Raw genomic sequence first — 16,596 nt, 5'->3', positions numbered from 1 at the left:
ACTTCCCCCCGCAGCAGGACCTGCTTCCTCCTCGGTGACCAGGATTATAGTCAATGGAGGTAGTGCCGTCAGGCCCCGCTGCACGAGGGCCCTCCAGGATGGCAGCCATCCTCTTGCCATGCGTCTGCTTGCATTTCTGTTTCTCTCTGAGCACCCCCATCCCTCTCAGCCATTCCTGACGCCCAGCGCTCTGGCCTGAAGTTAGAGGCCGTGCTGTTTCTCCCCTGGCTCCCCCTCTGAGCAACTGGAGCTTTCTTTTTGAGAGCTTTCCACAGCTCAGCCTCCTCAGCTGAAAGGGAGAAACATTTCACTTTGCATCTGCTTGAGTGGTTGTGGGGATTAAACAGGGTGACGCATATCAAGTCTGAGCACTATGCTGGGTGCGAGCAGACGCTCGGGAAGTACTCGCCATCGGTACTTCCTTGCTTGTGTGACTGCTGGTCCCAAAGCTAACAGAGGACGGAGTTTCAAAGGGGCGGTGATGGGTACCAACTGTGTTCCACGTTGTGACAAAGGAGAGAAAAAGGAGTCTTGAGAACACACATGTACCAGGTACTTTGTCTGTGTCTGAGGACAGCTATGGGGTGAGAAGATGGGCCTTCCAGAAGCTTCTGTCTTCTCTTATACATATTTCCCAGATAGCCCCTCGTTCGTTGAAGATGATTATGTGCCTTGCCTGAAGCTGAGCCATCTTTTCAACGTGTCTGCTCAGCGCCCTGGCCCTTCCCTGTCACTGCACAGGTGAACCAGGAGCATGAGTTTGGGGGTGAAAAGTAATATTGTAACTGAAATCTGACTGGCCTTCCCAGGCTGTCTCTGCTGTCACCCCACACCCCGAGGCCAAGGTTATGCAGCTGTATCTTCTTAAAAAACCCAAACCCACTGAAAAGCATCCCCCTAATAATGTGGATAAAGTTTCAGGGAGAAGAGAAGGAAAGGTTCCACTGACACCACACCAGAAAATATTTTTAAAAATCTGCCATACCCTATCTCGCCTGCCTTCCTAAGATGCTCACATATCGCTTCTTGTCCAGCCCTGCCTCTGGTGCCTCTCCCACCCTTCTCTTCAGCCTTCCTCTCCCCTTCTGCATACTCTTTGCACACACCCCCACCCCCACCACCCCACCTCCCCTCTCTACACTTCTGCTCATTTGCGTCCCCATCTACAGCCCTGCTCCAAGAAACAAAGCTTCCACCCCAGGCTACACCCACAGGAAGGCAGAAAAGGAGAAATCAATCAAGAGGTAGTATTTTCCTAGTTACAAGGTAAATATAAATTCATCTTTAATAGTTTTTATGTTATGGGGCGCCTGGGTGGCTCAGTTGTTAAGCATCTGCCTTCAGCTCAGGGCGTGATCTCAGGGTCCTGGGATTGAGCCCCACATTGGGCTCCCTGCTCTGCTGGGAGCCTGCTTCTTCCTCTCCCACTCCCCCTGCTTGTGTTCCCTCCCTTGCTGGCTCTCTCTCTGTCAAATAAATAAAATCTTAAAAAAAAATTGTTTTTATGTTATGCACATTTCCTAAGATTTATTTTTCTCCATTCTAGTAGCAAAGTAGCAAGAAATGAAAATCTACTGTATGGTTAGGGAAATGTAATTTACTGACCACCTCTCACTCATAGGTTCTCAGCCTGGAGAAGACATGTCACCTGTGAAACTTTCCAGCATCACAGCAGCTCATCGAATGCACCTGCTAAGTTCTCCCCAGCACCCCTCATTTCAGTGGGTGTCCTATCAGGCCTTTTCCTTTGCCCATCTGGGATGGGGAAAATATGTATAGGAGAGAGAATATTGGTGGCTCCAAAGGAAAGCCAGGGAAGCAGGTGGGAGCCTCACACAAGACGCATTAAGAGGGGATCAGAGAACATTTCTGAAGAATCCAGAACCCATCTTAGAAAGTAGACCCTAAAAGAGATGGTTTCCATACTTAAAACCATTGAGTTGTGCGCCTAAAATGGGTGAATTGTACAGTATTTGCATTATATTTCCATAAAACTGTTATTTAAAAAAAATATTTCAAACCAAGTCAGGTTAGTAAAAAGAAGAGAGAGATTCTTCCAAAACCCAGACATAGGCTTACGTTTCTTTGATACAACTATGGTGTCTCTAGAGAGATCTTAAGGACGTATGAGCATATTCATAGATTTAGGCTTTTCCAAATAGGAAGCGTGGGGTAGGGAGACGAGAAATGTACCCAGGGACCCAGGGGACTACAGCTATATTTGTATTTTTTTATTTCTTAGCCAGGGTGACAGGCAGATAGTCCTTATTATGCTAATGTACTGTGTGCCTAACGTGTTTTATTCTTTAAGGGAAAACGATTGGAGATAACTAAAATTCAGAAAAATAATTTCACATACTGTAGATTTATATTTCTTTCGTCAGATTTGGGTTGGTGTCTATATTGGAAGTAATTATATAACTTTTAATTACAGTTGATCTTCTGGTTTTGCTCAATTTTAAAATAAAAGGTAATGAGGGGCACCTGGGCAGCTCAGGTCGTGACCCCAGGTTCCTGTGATCCAACCCCGTGTTGGACTCCCTGCTCAGTGGGGAGTCTGCCTCTCCCTCTCCCTTTGCTCCCCCCTTCTTCCCCCGCCCCCACTTGTGTGCACACGTGTATGCTCTCTCTCTCTCAAATAAATAAATTTTAAAAATCGTTGAAAAAATAAAAAATAGTCCACTAATCTTTGGCAAAGCAGGAAAGAATATCCAATGGGAAAAAGACAGTCTCTTCAACAAATGGTGTTGGGAAATTGGACAGCCACATGCAGAAGAATGAAACGGGACCATTTCCTCACACCTTATACAAAAATAGACTCAAAATGGATGAAAGACCTAAATGGGAGACAGGAATCCATCAAAATCCTAGAGGAGAACACAGGCAGCAACCTCTGTGACCTCAGCCATGGCAACTTCTTGCTAGACACGTCTCCAAAGGCAAGGGAAACAAAGGCAAAAATGAACTATTGGGACTTCATCAAGATAAAAAGCTTTCGTACAGCAAAGGAAAGATTGACAAAACCAAAAAGACAACTGACAGAATGGGAGAAGAATTTGAAAATGACATATAGATAAAGGGCTAGTATGTATAAAGAGCTTATCAAACTGTATAAAGAGCTTATCAAACTCAACACCCAAAGAACAAATAATCCAATCAAGAAATGGGCAGAAGACGTGAACAGACATTTCTCCCAAGAAGATATCCAAACAGCCAACAGATGCATGAAAAAATGCTCAACATCATGGGGCAGCAGGGAAATACAAATCAAAACCACAATGAGATACCACCTCACACTGATCAGAATGGCTAAAATTAACAGGTCAGGAAATACCAGATGTTGGCAAGGATGCAGAGAAAGGGGAAACCGTCTTACACTGTTGGTGGGACTGCAAGCTGGTGCAGCCACTCTGGAGAACAGTATGGAGGTTCCTCAAAAAATTGAAAATAGAGCTATCCTATGACCCAGCAATTGCACTACTAGGAATTCACCGTAAAGATACAAATGTAGTGATCCGAAGGGGCACCTGCACCCCAATGTTTATAGCAGCAATGTCCACAATAGCCAAACTAGAAAGAGCCCAGATGTCCATTGACAGAGGAATGGATAAAGAAGATGTGGTATATATACACAATGGAATACTACTCAGCCATCAAAAAATGAAATCTTGCCATTTGCAACAACGTGGGCAGAACTAGAGGGTATTATGCTAAGTGAAATAAGTCAATCAGAGAAAGACAATTATCATATGATCTCAATGATATATAGAATTTAAGAAACAAAACAGGATCATAGGGGAAGAGAGGAAAAAATAAAACAAGATGAAATCAGGGAAACAAACCATAAGAGACTCTTAATCATAGGAAACAAACTGAGGGTTGCTGGAAGGGAGGAGGTAGGAGGATGGAGTAACTGGGTGCTGGACATTAAGGAGGGTACGTGATGTAATGAGCACTGGGTATTATATAAGACTGATGAATCACTGGCCTCTACCTCTGAAACTAATAATACATTATATGTTAATTAATTGAATTTAAATTTTAAAAAAAGATTCTCTCCCTCTGCCCCTCCCTCCTTTCTCCCTCTCCAAAAAAAGGGGTAATTAAAAAAAAAGAATTGCAGGGTGCCTGGGTGTCTCAGTTAAGAGGCTGCCTTTGGCTCAGATCATGATCCCAGGGTCCTGGGATGGAGCCCTGCATCGGGCTCCCTGCTCAGGAGGGAGCCTGCTTCTCCCTCTGCCTCTGCCCCTCCACTTATGCTCTCACTTTCTCAAATAAATAAATTTTTTAAAAAAAGAATTGCCTCTGAAAAAAATAAAAATAGAAAGATAGTGAAATACTGGTCTCATGGTTAGCTAAGGACGTGGGCTTTAAGGCTTCGGTTGGTGACATCTGACCAGTTTCTAATGCCATTTAGTGGTGATGACATACACAGTCTTTGAGACCAGCCTTCAGACTCCCTTGGAAACACTCAGGAGCTTTAAAAAGAAAATATTGCTATCTCAGCCCCAACACCCAGAGATTCTGACCTAAGTGGTCTTGGGTGTAGCCTTTTTAAAAAGCTACTCAGGTGATTCTAAATGCAAAACTAAGATTGAGAATCACCATCCTAAAATGAATGAGATGTTTTACTCCTAACGTGCTATAATGACCAATGATTCGTTCATTCCTTCATTTGCTAAGCAAATATTTATTGAGCACATATTTTGTGCCAGATACTCTTCTACGTCTTAGGAGAGTAACTAACACACCTTAAGATCCCTGTTCTCATGGAACATATATTCTCTTGGGAGAAAAAAGACACAAATCAATAAATAACATCAATAAATATCAAGAACACTACCAGGCAATGATGAGTATGGTGCAGAGATTGAAGGAGGCTGATGGTATGGAGACTGGTGGGCGGCTATGTCCCTCAGGATCAGAGAAATCTCTGGGAGAAACTGAAGATGAGAAAATAGGAAGGAGCCAGCTCTTCGGATGGAGAAAAGAGCAAGTGCAAAGGCCCTGAGGTTGCACTGAGTTGGCCTGTCTACAGGACAGAAGAACGGCCATGATGAACAGAGCATGGATGGAGGGGGACAGGCATCGCCACGAAAAGTCAAAGAGTTGATCTTTGTAAACTAGAGAAAGGAGTTAGAGTTTTAATTGTACCAAGAAGCCACTGGGCTGTTTGGCAAGGTCATAAATGAGCTATAAGCCTAAAATACTGAAAACCTGCTTCCTCATGTCTTAAAATTGAGGCTCTTAATCAGATTTATCTAAAGGGATCATCTTTGAGATTGTTTCTATAGGTAGTGGGTGGATATATGTTAATTGTTTATTAAAGTTGAGTATTCTATCTTTATTACATTTTACTTAAAAGCAGTGTTGCAATGCACCCCTCTCAGGTCCAGTGATTTGCTAGAAGTGCTCCTAGAACTCAAAAAAGCAGTCGTACTCACAGTTATGGTTTATTACAGGAAAAGGATACAGATTAACGTCAGCAGAGGAAAGAGGCACATGTGTCCAGGTAGGTGCAAGTTTCCGAGTGTCTCTCCCATCACACGCGTGCGGGCCACCTGCTCCTCCCAGGGCCTCTTATTACCAAAAGTAATGAGTCAAGAAAGGTCAGTATAAATGTGTTATCTAAGTAAGACATGAGGTTGCTAAAGACCAGAAGAAGCAGGGGAAAGTGTCGAAAGTGGTTGTCTCCTTGAAGAACACCACCCGGGGAGGAGCAAGCCAGGACACCGCTGTTTCTCGGTGATGAGTCCGTTAGAGTTATTCCATGTCGCAACTCTTGATTTGGTAAAATAAAAATTGACTAATGTTTTAACAAATTTGAAAGAAGGTGTTGAAACCTCAGTAATGTTTTTAAAAATCGTAAAACAATGGTAAAAATAAACCATTTTTAATGTTTTAGAAAACGTAAGGAATGGGGCGCCTGGATAGCGCAGTCGTTGGGGCGTCTGCCTTCGGCTCAGGGCGTGATCCCGGCGTTCCGGGATCGAGCCCCACATCAGGCTCCTCCGCTATGAGCCTGCTTCTTCCTCTCCCACTCCCCCTGCTTGTGTTCCCTCTCTCGCTGGCTGTCTCTGTCAAATAAATAAATAAAATCTTTAAAAAAAAAAAAAAAAAAAAAAAGAAAACGTAAGGAATGTTGGAAGATATAAGGTATCCAGAAAATGTTCTAGGAAGGAAACAGTGACAAATGGAAACAAGTAGTATCTAGGTGACGGAGAAGTTCTGGCGTTGTTTTGAGTGCTATTTTTAAATGTTATGTTTATGGACTTGAAAAAACGTGTGAGGGCTTTCCTAGGTTCCTTTGCAACATCAGGCCCTCCAGGGTTTTTTTGCAAAAGGCAGTGGGTTCCAAGTTGTTTCCCTAGAGCCTGTGGGATGACAGAGGCACGCCCAGGCCACCTGGAGGGTTAGTCCAGGGGAGGCAAAGTGAGTGGGGCCCTAGGAGCCCCCACTTCAACCGGAATGGCTCTCCTTGGGTCTGGTGTATTTAGTGGTGTTCTCTATGGGCTTTCTTGTGAGACGGGCGACCTCTGCTGGTAAAACTCTGAAAGCACTGCCAGTCTTAAGTCCTGCCGTGATCCTGTGCTTGAGGAAGGATTCTGTGCTTGCATTCAGGAATAGCTCAGATCACCGCTCTGCAGGCACTGAGCTCTTTATTTGGACAGCCTGTGCTAGATTTGGGATGGGGACCTGGTCCTCTGCGGCTCAGCAGCAGCAGCATGTCAGCTGCTGGACGTTTGGGAGCTGGTGGTCTAGCCTGGGTTGGCAGGTTCAAATGGTCAAATTACAGGTGAGTGAGGGAGTGAGGGGTTATGGCTCTATGGAGCCTCCTGGTCACAACACCGGGACTCTCAGGCATTCTTGGTCAGCAAACCTTTATTGAATGCTGCAGTGGGCCAGGCACCTGCTGAGAGCTGTGTATCCAGTGGTGAAGAAGGGCGTGCACCTGACTGCCCACTGGGCAGGCTGCTTGTGGATACAGGCAATTACAGAACATGGTTATGCCACCTGTTTCATCTGCCTCCCCTAGAGCCACTGTCCACATTTCTACGCCCGCCCTCTACTGCAGGAGGCTGGCAGTAGCGTCCTGGCTGCCAGTCGGCTTTGCTCCAGCGGGGGAATCTGAGTGTGCAGAAGAGTAGGGTATTTGGGGCATTTCTTTCCTTAGCACATATGAAGGCCGCAATCCTATATGACTCTTTCCTTCTGGCTTCTGACAGTCCTTCCTTCCATTTGTTTCTTTGGGCCTGGAGATGTAACTACCCCACGGCCACCAGCCCTGGGTGATTGCACTATCCCTGTGACTCCCCTCACCCCACGCAAACTCCCCTAAAGTTATGTAATTTGAACATGACATCTGTTTCCTGTTGGGACCTTGAGCGAAGCAACTCTGACAGGCACAGAGCCTAGCACTGAGTAGAGTATATCTTGTTAGGAGGGTGTGGGGAAGAGGTTGTGTGAGACAGAAATGATGGGGTAAATTTCATTCTGTTCTGACTTGATTGGGTGATGTGATATTAATAGGCTGTCATTTTGTGGTTCAAAAGCCCATCAACAGGGACACCTGGGTGGCTCAGTTGGTTAAGCATCTGCCTTCAGCTCAGGCCAAGATCCCAGAGTCCTGGGGTCAAGCCCTGCATCAGGCTCCCCTCTGACTTTTCCTTCTGCCCTTCCCACTGCTTGTGCTTTCTCTCTCTCTCAAATAAATTTTTTTAAAAAATCTTTAAAAAAAAAAATAATAATAATAATAATAATAAAAGCCTATCAACAGTTTGGATTGTCTAAAGCAGGGGTCAGTAAATTACCACTTGGGGCAAATCTGCCTTTTTTTTTTTTTTTAAGATTTTATTTATTTGACAAAGAGAGATACAGCAAGAGAGGGAACACAAGCAGGTGGAGTGGGAGAGGGAGAAGCAGACTTCCCACGGAGCAGGGAGCCCAATGTGGGGCTCAATCCCAGGACCCTGGGATCATGACCCCAGCCAAAGGCAGACGCTTAACGACTGAGCCACCCAGGCGCCCCTGCCTGTTTTTGTAAATAAAGTTTTATTGGGACACAGCCACTCTCCTTTGTGTACATACTATCCATGGCTGCTTCTGCACTCTAACAGCAGAGTTGAGTAGTTGTGACAGGGATTATACAATTCACAGTCCCCAAGTATTTACTGTCTGGCTCTTTACAGAAAAAGGTTGCCGATCCCTGGGTCTGAGGCAATTCTCCAGGTGTGGTCCCTGGAAGCTTGGGGAGTACCTGAGAGCTTTTCAGGAGGTCAGCAAGGTCACAATTATTTTCATAGTAAAAGCAAGACACTATTTTCCTTTTTTACCCCAGTAACCTTGGCACTGACAGTGCAGTAGCAATGCTGGGTAAAGTTACTGGGCCTTTGGCACCAATCAAGCCTGTGGCACTAAGTTGTTCTAGCAACTTTAGTCTTCACTGCTACGTCCATACTCATAGTAAACAGAGGAATGAATAAAAGCCAGTTTCACTTAAGAATGGCCTCGATGGGGCGCTTGGGTGGCTTAGTCGGTCAAGCGTCTGTCTTCGGCTCAGGTCATGATCCCAGAGTCCGGAATCGAATCCCACATGGGGCTCCCTGCTCAGCGGGGAGCCTGCTTCTCCCTCTGCCCCTCACCCCGCTTGTGTCCTCGCTCTCAAGTAAATAAATGAAATCTTAAAAAAAAAGGCCTTGATGAAGCAGTAAACATTAGTAATTGTATTAAATCTCATCCCTAAAGCACATTCCTTTTTTAAGATTCTCTCTGACAAGATAGGAGGTACACAGAAGGCACTTCTGCTACGTCCATAGACGTTTCTAAGACAAACGCTTCAGCACTTTGCTGGAATTATGAACTGAATTAACCATTATATTTTTCATGGAACACCATTTTTACTTGCAAGCATAATTAGCAGACAAATGATGGCTACTCAGAGTCAGGCATTTTCCCGAAAATGAATGAAGCGAATCTGTCATGTCAAGAAAAACTACGGGTGGTATTTGTTGCCAACGGTAAAATTCGAGCGTTCGTGTGAAAATGAGAATTTTGGAAAACTTGTATCTGCCACTGTGAGCTTCACAGCTCCCCAGTACTTAAAATACGTTTCTGATGAGATCAGAGCCGGTATTAATGTGATTTTTTTTTTATGTTGTACAATGAAATGTATCAACCTTTGAAAGATCTGCGTATCACAGTGAACGGTATTTTCCAAATGACTAATGTATGATCATCCAAAACCCATCCACGGTAAAACATGTCCACGGTGTGCAAGCTGGACTGATAGGTTTTAAGGTAAATGACTACGAAAATTCATTGATATGGTTTCAGATATTGACCTGTTTTATAAAGAGCCTTTAAGAAAGTATAACGTGTTGAGTTTTGGTGTTGTATTGAAGAATAGCCAGATTTGTGTAAAAAGGCTGTAAACTACTCCCTTTTCAACTAAATATCTGAGGCTGGACTCTCTTCATATACATTAACCAAAACATATTCCAACAGATTAAATATAGAAACAGATATGAAAGTTGAGCTCCCTTCCATTGAGCCAGACATTAAAGATACACGATGCTACCCTCTCTTCTCATGACATGTGTTCTGTTATTTTCATTGTTATTTTGAAGTGAATAAATATTTTAACATTTTATCAGTCTTAATTTTGAATATGGTAACTTTTGAGAGTTACGACCCATATAAACAAAAGCTTTTCGGGGTCCTTGATCATTTATAAGAGAATAAAGACTTCCTGAGTCCACTAATTCTGAGACCTGCTTGTCTGTGATAGGGAGATCCGGACGCCCGTGGGCAGTGAGGCAGCATTTGGTAGATGGGAACACTGGGCAGTCCATGAACCCCAAGACCTTTATGTACATAATTCTTTCTAAAATTTTATTTAAATTCAATTTAGTTAATACATAGTGTATTTTTCAGTTTGGGGGTAGAATTTAGTGACGCATCAGTTGCATGTAACACCCAGTGCTCGTTCCATCACGTGCCCTCCTTAATGCCCATCACCCAGCTACCCCACCCCCCACCGCCCCTCTCGCAACCCTCAGTTTGTTCCCTATAGTTAAGAGTCTTTTATGGTTTGCCTCTGGATGGGCATGATTTTAAATATCACAGGAGCCAGGGTTTTGTGTGCCGGGCACTGTGCCAAGCCGCTGTGGTCATTATCTTATTTGCAAGAATCCTCTGAAAGTTGGTACTGTTAGACCTGTCACTTACATATGAAGAAACAGACTCCGATCTCACTTCACGAGGCTGGTGACCCAGCCAGCTGGCTTCAGGTCCAGTGTTTAGAACTGTGACTCCATGCTACCCTGGACACAAGCCTGTTTCCTTTATGTTCCTTTCCCAGTAAACTGAGATACCTCATGAAAATCCTGTCTCACTATCACCCTCCAAATGCCAAAGGACCCACCCTGTAGCTCGTACTCGGTTACCTTGGGACATGCACAGTGAGCTCCTGAACAATTATATGCAAAGGCAAAGCCTGCCACAGCGAAATGAGAGCAATAACCACTCAGTTTTCATTCGTTTCCCCTTCGGAGTTTTCACTCGCAATTTACAATGTGTAGCTTTCTCAATTCTGTGATTGCCACGAATGAACGGTACTGCCAGTTCTCTTCAGCAGGGTCATTCATTGCTGAAGGAACAGAACGGGTGTTCATAGGTTTGGTCTTTTTCATTGGAAGGATTTAGAAATGCTTGAAATCAATGTCATGGCAGATGTGTTGAGGTCATCGAAAGGCTAAAATGAAAGTTCTGCTGGAGAAGGTGAATAGTGAAGCCAGTTTCATGCTTAAAAATCCACAAACGAAGATTAATTCTTTAAAAATAAACCCAACATGGGGCACCTGGGTGGCTCAGTCGGTTAAGCGTCTGACTCCTGATTTCAGCTGGCTTCATGAGGGCCTCAGAGAGGTGAGATCGAGCCCCACGTTGGGCTCCGTGCTCAGTGTGGAGTCTCCTTGAGATTCTCTCCCTCTGCCCCTCCTCCTGCTTGGGTGGGTGCTCTCTATTTCTCTTTCTCTTTCTCTCAATAAATAAATAAAATCTTTTATTAAAAAAGTAAATACACTGCATTTTTTCCCCTTTGTTCTCAAGATAGGTAAGAGGACGCAGGGGGAGCCCCAGAGAACAGCTTCCTTCCCTGTGGATTTTCTTTGTTACCCAGAAGAGGAAACTGAGGTTCAGAGGGGTCAACAACCTGCCCAAAGGTTCAAAGCACAGGAAAGACTAACCTTCTCCTCATTTAGCCTAAAGGCTCCTCAAGGGCCGGGGCCGGGTCTCACTCACACTGCAGCCCCAGCTAGGGCAAGCGGGCTGGCAGATGGACGTGGCAGGTGTCCACAGAGCTGCTCCCCAGCAGCTGGCCCTGTGAACTTGACTCAAGGCTTGAGGCTACCTACCTGGCTTCCTACTACTCTGACATTGTTGGTCAAGTGGTTTGAGTGGCCTGAATTGAGAAGGAACCCCAAAGGATTTAGGGATTGAGGACCACCAGCAGAATATGGGAGAGCTTTGAGGGAGAATCAAAAAAATGGAAAGAGCTTTCTGATGCTAGTGTATTGACAGGAGGGGACTATTCAGCTGATGGGCAGAAAATCCAATGTTCCCACTGAAGCTGCCTCTTTCTTTTTTGCCTCTCTCCGTTTTTTTCTGAAAGAACCACGTGGAAAGGATAAGAAAAGCTAACCGCCAGAACAATTAGACCGCACCACGGGGAGACTTAGACTGTTTTGCCTTGGGTTTCGTGGTGTTCCACGTGGCAAGCGGATTGAAGCTGCCGTCAGCAAACCTGGAATGGAGGGAAGGGGAAGGGGCCATCTGGCATTCCTTTCAGCTTGGGAAATGGGAGAGGCTCCAGGAAGAACACAGAGGCAGGTGTTTGAGTAAAAAAGAACAAATCCCAATCATACACTTACAAGTGATGTTTTCTGTCTTTCAGTAAGATTTCTTCCATCAAAAATAACGCATGGTGATTTGGAAATCACATGAATGTAAAAAAGAAAACAGGTATCCAACCAAAGACGACCGCTGTTTACAACTTTAAATACGTATATACGTGTGTGTGTGTGTATATGTACACATATATATCACCTTTGTTTCCTTTTGGTGTTTAGCATTATACCATAGAAATGTTGCTATATATTTTTTAACTTTATTTTGAAATCATTGCAAGCTTACTTTAAAAAAGGAGAAGAAAAAGAAAAAAAGGGTGCCTGGCTGGCTCAGTCAGTGGAGAATGTGACTCTTGATCTCAGGGTCATGAGTTCAAGCCCCACATTGGGTGTGGAGCCTACTTAAAAAAAAGAAAAAAAAAAGGATATAATTGTTGATTCACAGGAAATTGCAAAAAAAAACCACATCGGGAGAGTTCCCATGTACTCTTCACCCAGTTTCTCTTAGGGGTAACATCTTGCGTGATGATCCAATACCATCACAGTTAGGAAACAAGCAGTTGCAACTTGTGTGTATGGTTCTGTGTAATATTATCGCACGTGTACACCTGTAGCGACCTTCCCAATCACCACACGGAGCGGCTCCGTTAGAGTCCCATCCACCGCTCTGCCCCTCCGCCCCCCCCACCCCCAATCCCTGGAAACCATTCATCTATTTTTTAGCTATTTTTTTGAATTTTGTAATTTCGAGCATGTTATATAAATGGAATCATAATCATGTGACCTTTTGAGATAGGATTTCTCCACCTAGTGTAATTCCCTTGAGATCCATCCAAGTTTTTACGTGTATCAGTAGATGCATTTGTTTTTAATGGCTGAGTAGTATTCCATGTGTGGATTTTCCATATAATTTTAACTGGTTGGTAAACAACATTTATAACGACCACAAAGCATTCCGGCTGGTAGCGATGCTGTACATTTCCTAGCTATTCCCTTATCGTTAGACATTTAGGGTTAGTGATGAAATAAATGCTACTGGACATCTTGTCCGTAAAGGGTCTCCTGATTCTGATTTCTTTAAGATGGACTTTCAGAGGGGAGTTCTTTAGATGTAGGCTATTAATGTGTTTCAGGCTCTTACTGCATATTACCAAATCACTTTTCCAAAAGATGCACTTATGTTTATAACCCCACTGACCTTTAGAGACAAAGATAAGAGGTTTCCCCAAGTTACAGGCTGAATAATAAAGGTGTAACTTGCTTTCTGTAAAAGCCAACTCCATATTCATAGGAGAAGCTAAAGGGCCTGTTATGTCTGAGATGTCCTTGGTTTGGCACGTATGAACTAGAGTTCTTGCTGCCTGCTGTGGCCGACATGACTGGTACGGCCGTGGCCAGGAGGCCTGTTGATGCTTTGAACTGTGCTTTCCCTGGATTATGCTGGATACCTCAGAGAGGCTGGTCTCTGGAAGAAAAGAAGGGAAAGGGAGAAAAATCACAAAAGCTCAGATCTGAGAGGACAAGTAACGGACAGGGATGTGCACATCACTGACATGCTGAGCCCACCAATGGCGGCGAGCAGCTGGGAGCTCTATCTTCATGATTGACCAGCAGCTTCAATGAAATCAACTGACTGGGGACCCTTGTTGTATCATTAGTGATATTAAACAGTAACCTATGAGTAAAAATCAAATCCTAAAGGTGCTTCACCCATATCGTGGAAAGATCTCTGAAACACTGACATTCCTTCTAAGATGAACAATTCAAAAATTTTGGCCAAAGACACTACTGTCCTACCATCATGTGTTCAGTGTCACAAGCAGTCCCAGCCTCAACATAGGACATATTGATGGCTCTAGTCCAGGGAAATGCAATAGGCTCTCACCTGCCAGTACCTGGAGCCAGCTGGGGGACCAGTGACCAACTCTACAGGCAACTATAATCTAGAGCCAAACCCGAGAGAGCCTGGTGAACTCAAGTGGCGGAGTAGACAAGACTAGGACCCAGCATATCATCTCTGCTTGAAGATGGCAGCGGTTCTCACCAGAGCTGGGCGTCTTCCTTAGAAGCCTAAGAGATCCAGTTGGATCTCAAAAGGGGAAACTGGAACCGAGGAATTAGGGGTTGTGGTTCAGCTCACGGAAGCTACTGCAATATGCAGTGAGCAAAGGTTACGAGCCAGGAAGGATGAGTCCTCTAACATAGGCAGACCCTTTGACCTCATCTCCCCTGATGTCAAGGTAAGCAGCTGCAGAAGGAAGCAACTGTATACGTGCTCAGCGTTGCCCGGACTCACACTCAGGACTGAGTCGTCCCAGTCCCTCTGAACTGGCTGGGTTTCAACCATGTTACAAACGTCTTATAAAATCCTTTAGGTGTTGGTACAACAAAAGTGACCACAAGAAATCAGGAACTTAGTCACAGTCACAGTAATAGAGTATAAAGTAATCACAGAGTGGGAGCCTATAGGCACAATACCCACATTGACAGAGTACTCATATATAGAATACATCAAGAACTCCTACAAATCAATAAGAAAAAGTCAAACAGGGGCACCTGGGTGGCTCAGTCGGCTAAGCGTCTCTCTTCGGCTCAGGTCCTGGTCACAGGGTCCTGGGATCGAGTCCTGAGTTGGGCTCCCTGCTCGGTGGGGAGTCTGCTTCTCCCTCTCCCTCTGCCCCTACCCCCGGTTTGTGCCCTCTGTCTCTCTCTCTAATAAATAAAATCTTTTAAAAAAGAAAAAAAAAAAGTCAAACAGCTGAATACAAAAATGGGCAAAAGACTCAATAGGAACTCTGCAAAAGAGAATACCACAGACCCGGTAACATATGAAAAAGCGCTGAGTTTCCTTTAGCCATCAGGGGAGTGAAAATTAAGAGCGCAATGAAATACCACTAGACACTCAGCGGAATGGCTAAAAGGAGACAGGGAAGCATTGATTATTGATGTGAGGAAAAGCTCGTTCCTTGACTCACCTGCTCACTGAACGTTTCTGTGCCCCAAATGCATAGTCTTCTCCCCCGTGTAACTGTGGTCTGAGCTATTTGATTGTCTCCCTTTTGTGCTGAGTTTCCTGAGATTCTTGCAGCCACTTGAGAGACAAGGAAACATTTCCTTGCCTCCTACCAAAGTTAAGTTCACTCTGTTACGGGCTGAGCTGGGGTCACCCCTCCCAAATTCACGCATTGAGTTCTAACCCCCAGTTAGAATGTGACTCTATTCGTAAAGGGTCTTTCAAGAAGTAATTGAGTTCAAATGAAGTCATTAGGGTGGGCCCTAATCCACTATGACTCGTGTCCTTATAAGAAGAGATTAGGACACAGAGAGAGATGGAAAACCATAGGAAGATACAGAGAGAAGAGGACTGCCTGGAAGTCAAAGAGAGAGGTCTGAGAAGAAATCGACCCTACTGACTACCTTGATCGTGGCTTTCTAGCCTCCCGAACTGCGAGAAACAAATTTCTGTTGTTTAAGCCTCATCTGTGGTACTTTGCTAATACCAGCCTGAGCAAACGCATACATTTCCCGCTACCTTTGAAAGGGAAATCCCTTGCTATAATGCCCAGAAAAGAGAACAGTGGGGAAAAAGCATGAGAATTTCTTTAAAAAAATTTTTTTTGAAGATTTTACTTATTTGAGAGTGAGAGACAGAACAGAGACAGAGGGAAAGGGAGAAGCCAACTCCCCACTAAGCAGGGAGCCTGAGATCATGACCTGAGCCTAAGTCAGATGCTTAACTGACTGAGCCACCCAGGTGCCCCCAAAGCATGAGAATTTCTACAAGAGGATGAAAACAGAAGCAAATATCCGGCAAGAGTTTAGCTCAGATATGAAAGCCAAATGTCTATCGACCTCAGCTACGTGAAGCTCAGTGAGGAAGCAGCAGGTGTTCTGAGAAGTTTCTAAACCAGCATCACAGAATCCAGTTTCCAGCAACCACACAGCCCCTCACTGCACCACGCGTGTGAACTTCAACTGCAAGGCTCACTCTCGTGGGAGAATAACAACAACCCTACAGGGATGAGAGAAATAGAAAAAGTACAAAAGACAGACCCAAGAATTCAAAACCGTATAGCAAGAGGAGGACACATCATATAGAGCAAATAGTTCTTTATGCCTAAGTGGCCCTTGTCATTACCGTCTCAGAGCATCGTCAGAGCAGTGATAAACTGTCTGTACACTCCATCTGGAGAGAGGGAAATGTGATCTAGAAAGAATTTAAATCCGTTTCAGTGGGAAGTTTGGACTCTATGGTAAAGTCGGTCATCATAAAGGATGAAGTGATTCTCCAGTGGGGCGGGGGGCGGGGGCTCTAGACTGCCCAGAGAGTTACTGTGGGGCTGACCAAGAGGTCGCCAAGCTCCCCTGAGCATTATGGGAGCAGGGCTTGATCTCTTGGTCATTGCCTTTCAACAGTGCCTACAACACTGGCGTGTATTAGGAGCTCAAAACAGGATTTGTTAAATCCCCAAATGCTGATGTCGAGTCTAAGGACAGAGGTGAGGTGGGGGTGAAGGACAAGTACCAAGACATAATCTCAGGAGAGTTTAGGGCCTTTGGGAGGCCGCGGGTAGGCCCCTCAAGATGTGCCACTTTGGGGGCGCCTGGGTAGCGCAGTCGTTAAAGCGTCTGCCTTCGGCTCAGGGCGTGATCTCGGCGCTCCGGGATCGAGTCCCACATCGGGCTCCTC

The 16,596-nt window shown here is 44.8% G+C and overlaps 1 long non-coding RNA gene across 1 annotated transcript in view; it reads left to right on the top strand.

Annotated features, from left to right (window-relative positions):
* LOC148109623 (uncharacterized) overlaps positions 1 to 16,499 on the top strand; it is a 49,458-nt gene extending 32,959 nt beyond the window's left edge. The window contains exons 2-3 of the long non-coding RNA XR_015725118.1: positions 5,463 to 5,512; positions 11,954 to 16,499. This is a non-coding gene — a long non-coding RNA (uncharacterized LOC148109623). The remainder of the gene's footprint in view (positions 1 to 5,462; positions 5,513 to 11,953) is intronic.
* The last annotated feature ends 97 nt before the right edge of the window (positions 16,500 to 16,596 follow it).

The sequence above is a fragment of the Ursus americanus genome, chromosome 7 (assembly GCF_024610735.1).
Source record: "Ursus americanus isolate L20-20 chromosome 7, mUrsAme1.1.p, whole genome shotgun sequence".
Taxonomy (NCBI): domain Eukaryota; kingdom Metazoa; phylum Chordata; class Mammalia; order Carnivora; family Ursidae; genus Ursus; species Ursus americanus.
Note: the sequence above shows the minus strand (reverse complement) of the source record. Positions and strands in the feature narration are given on the sequence as shown.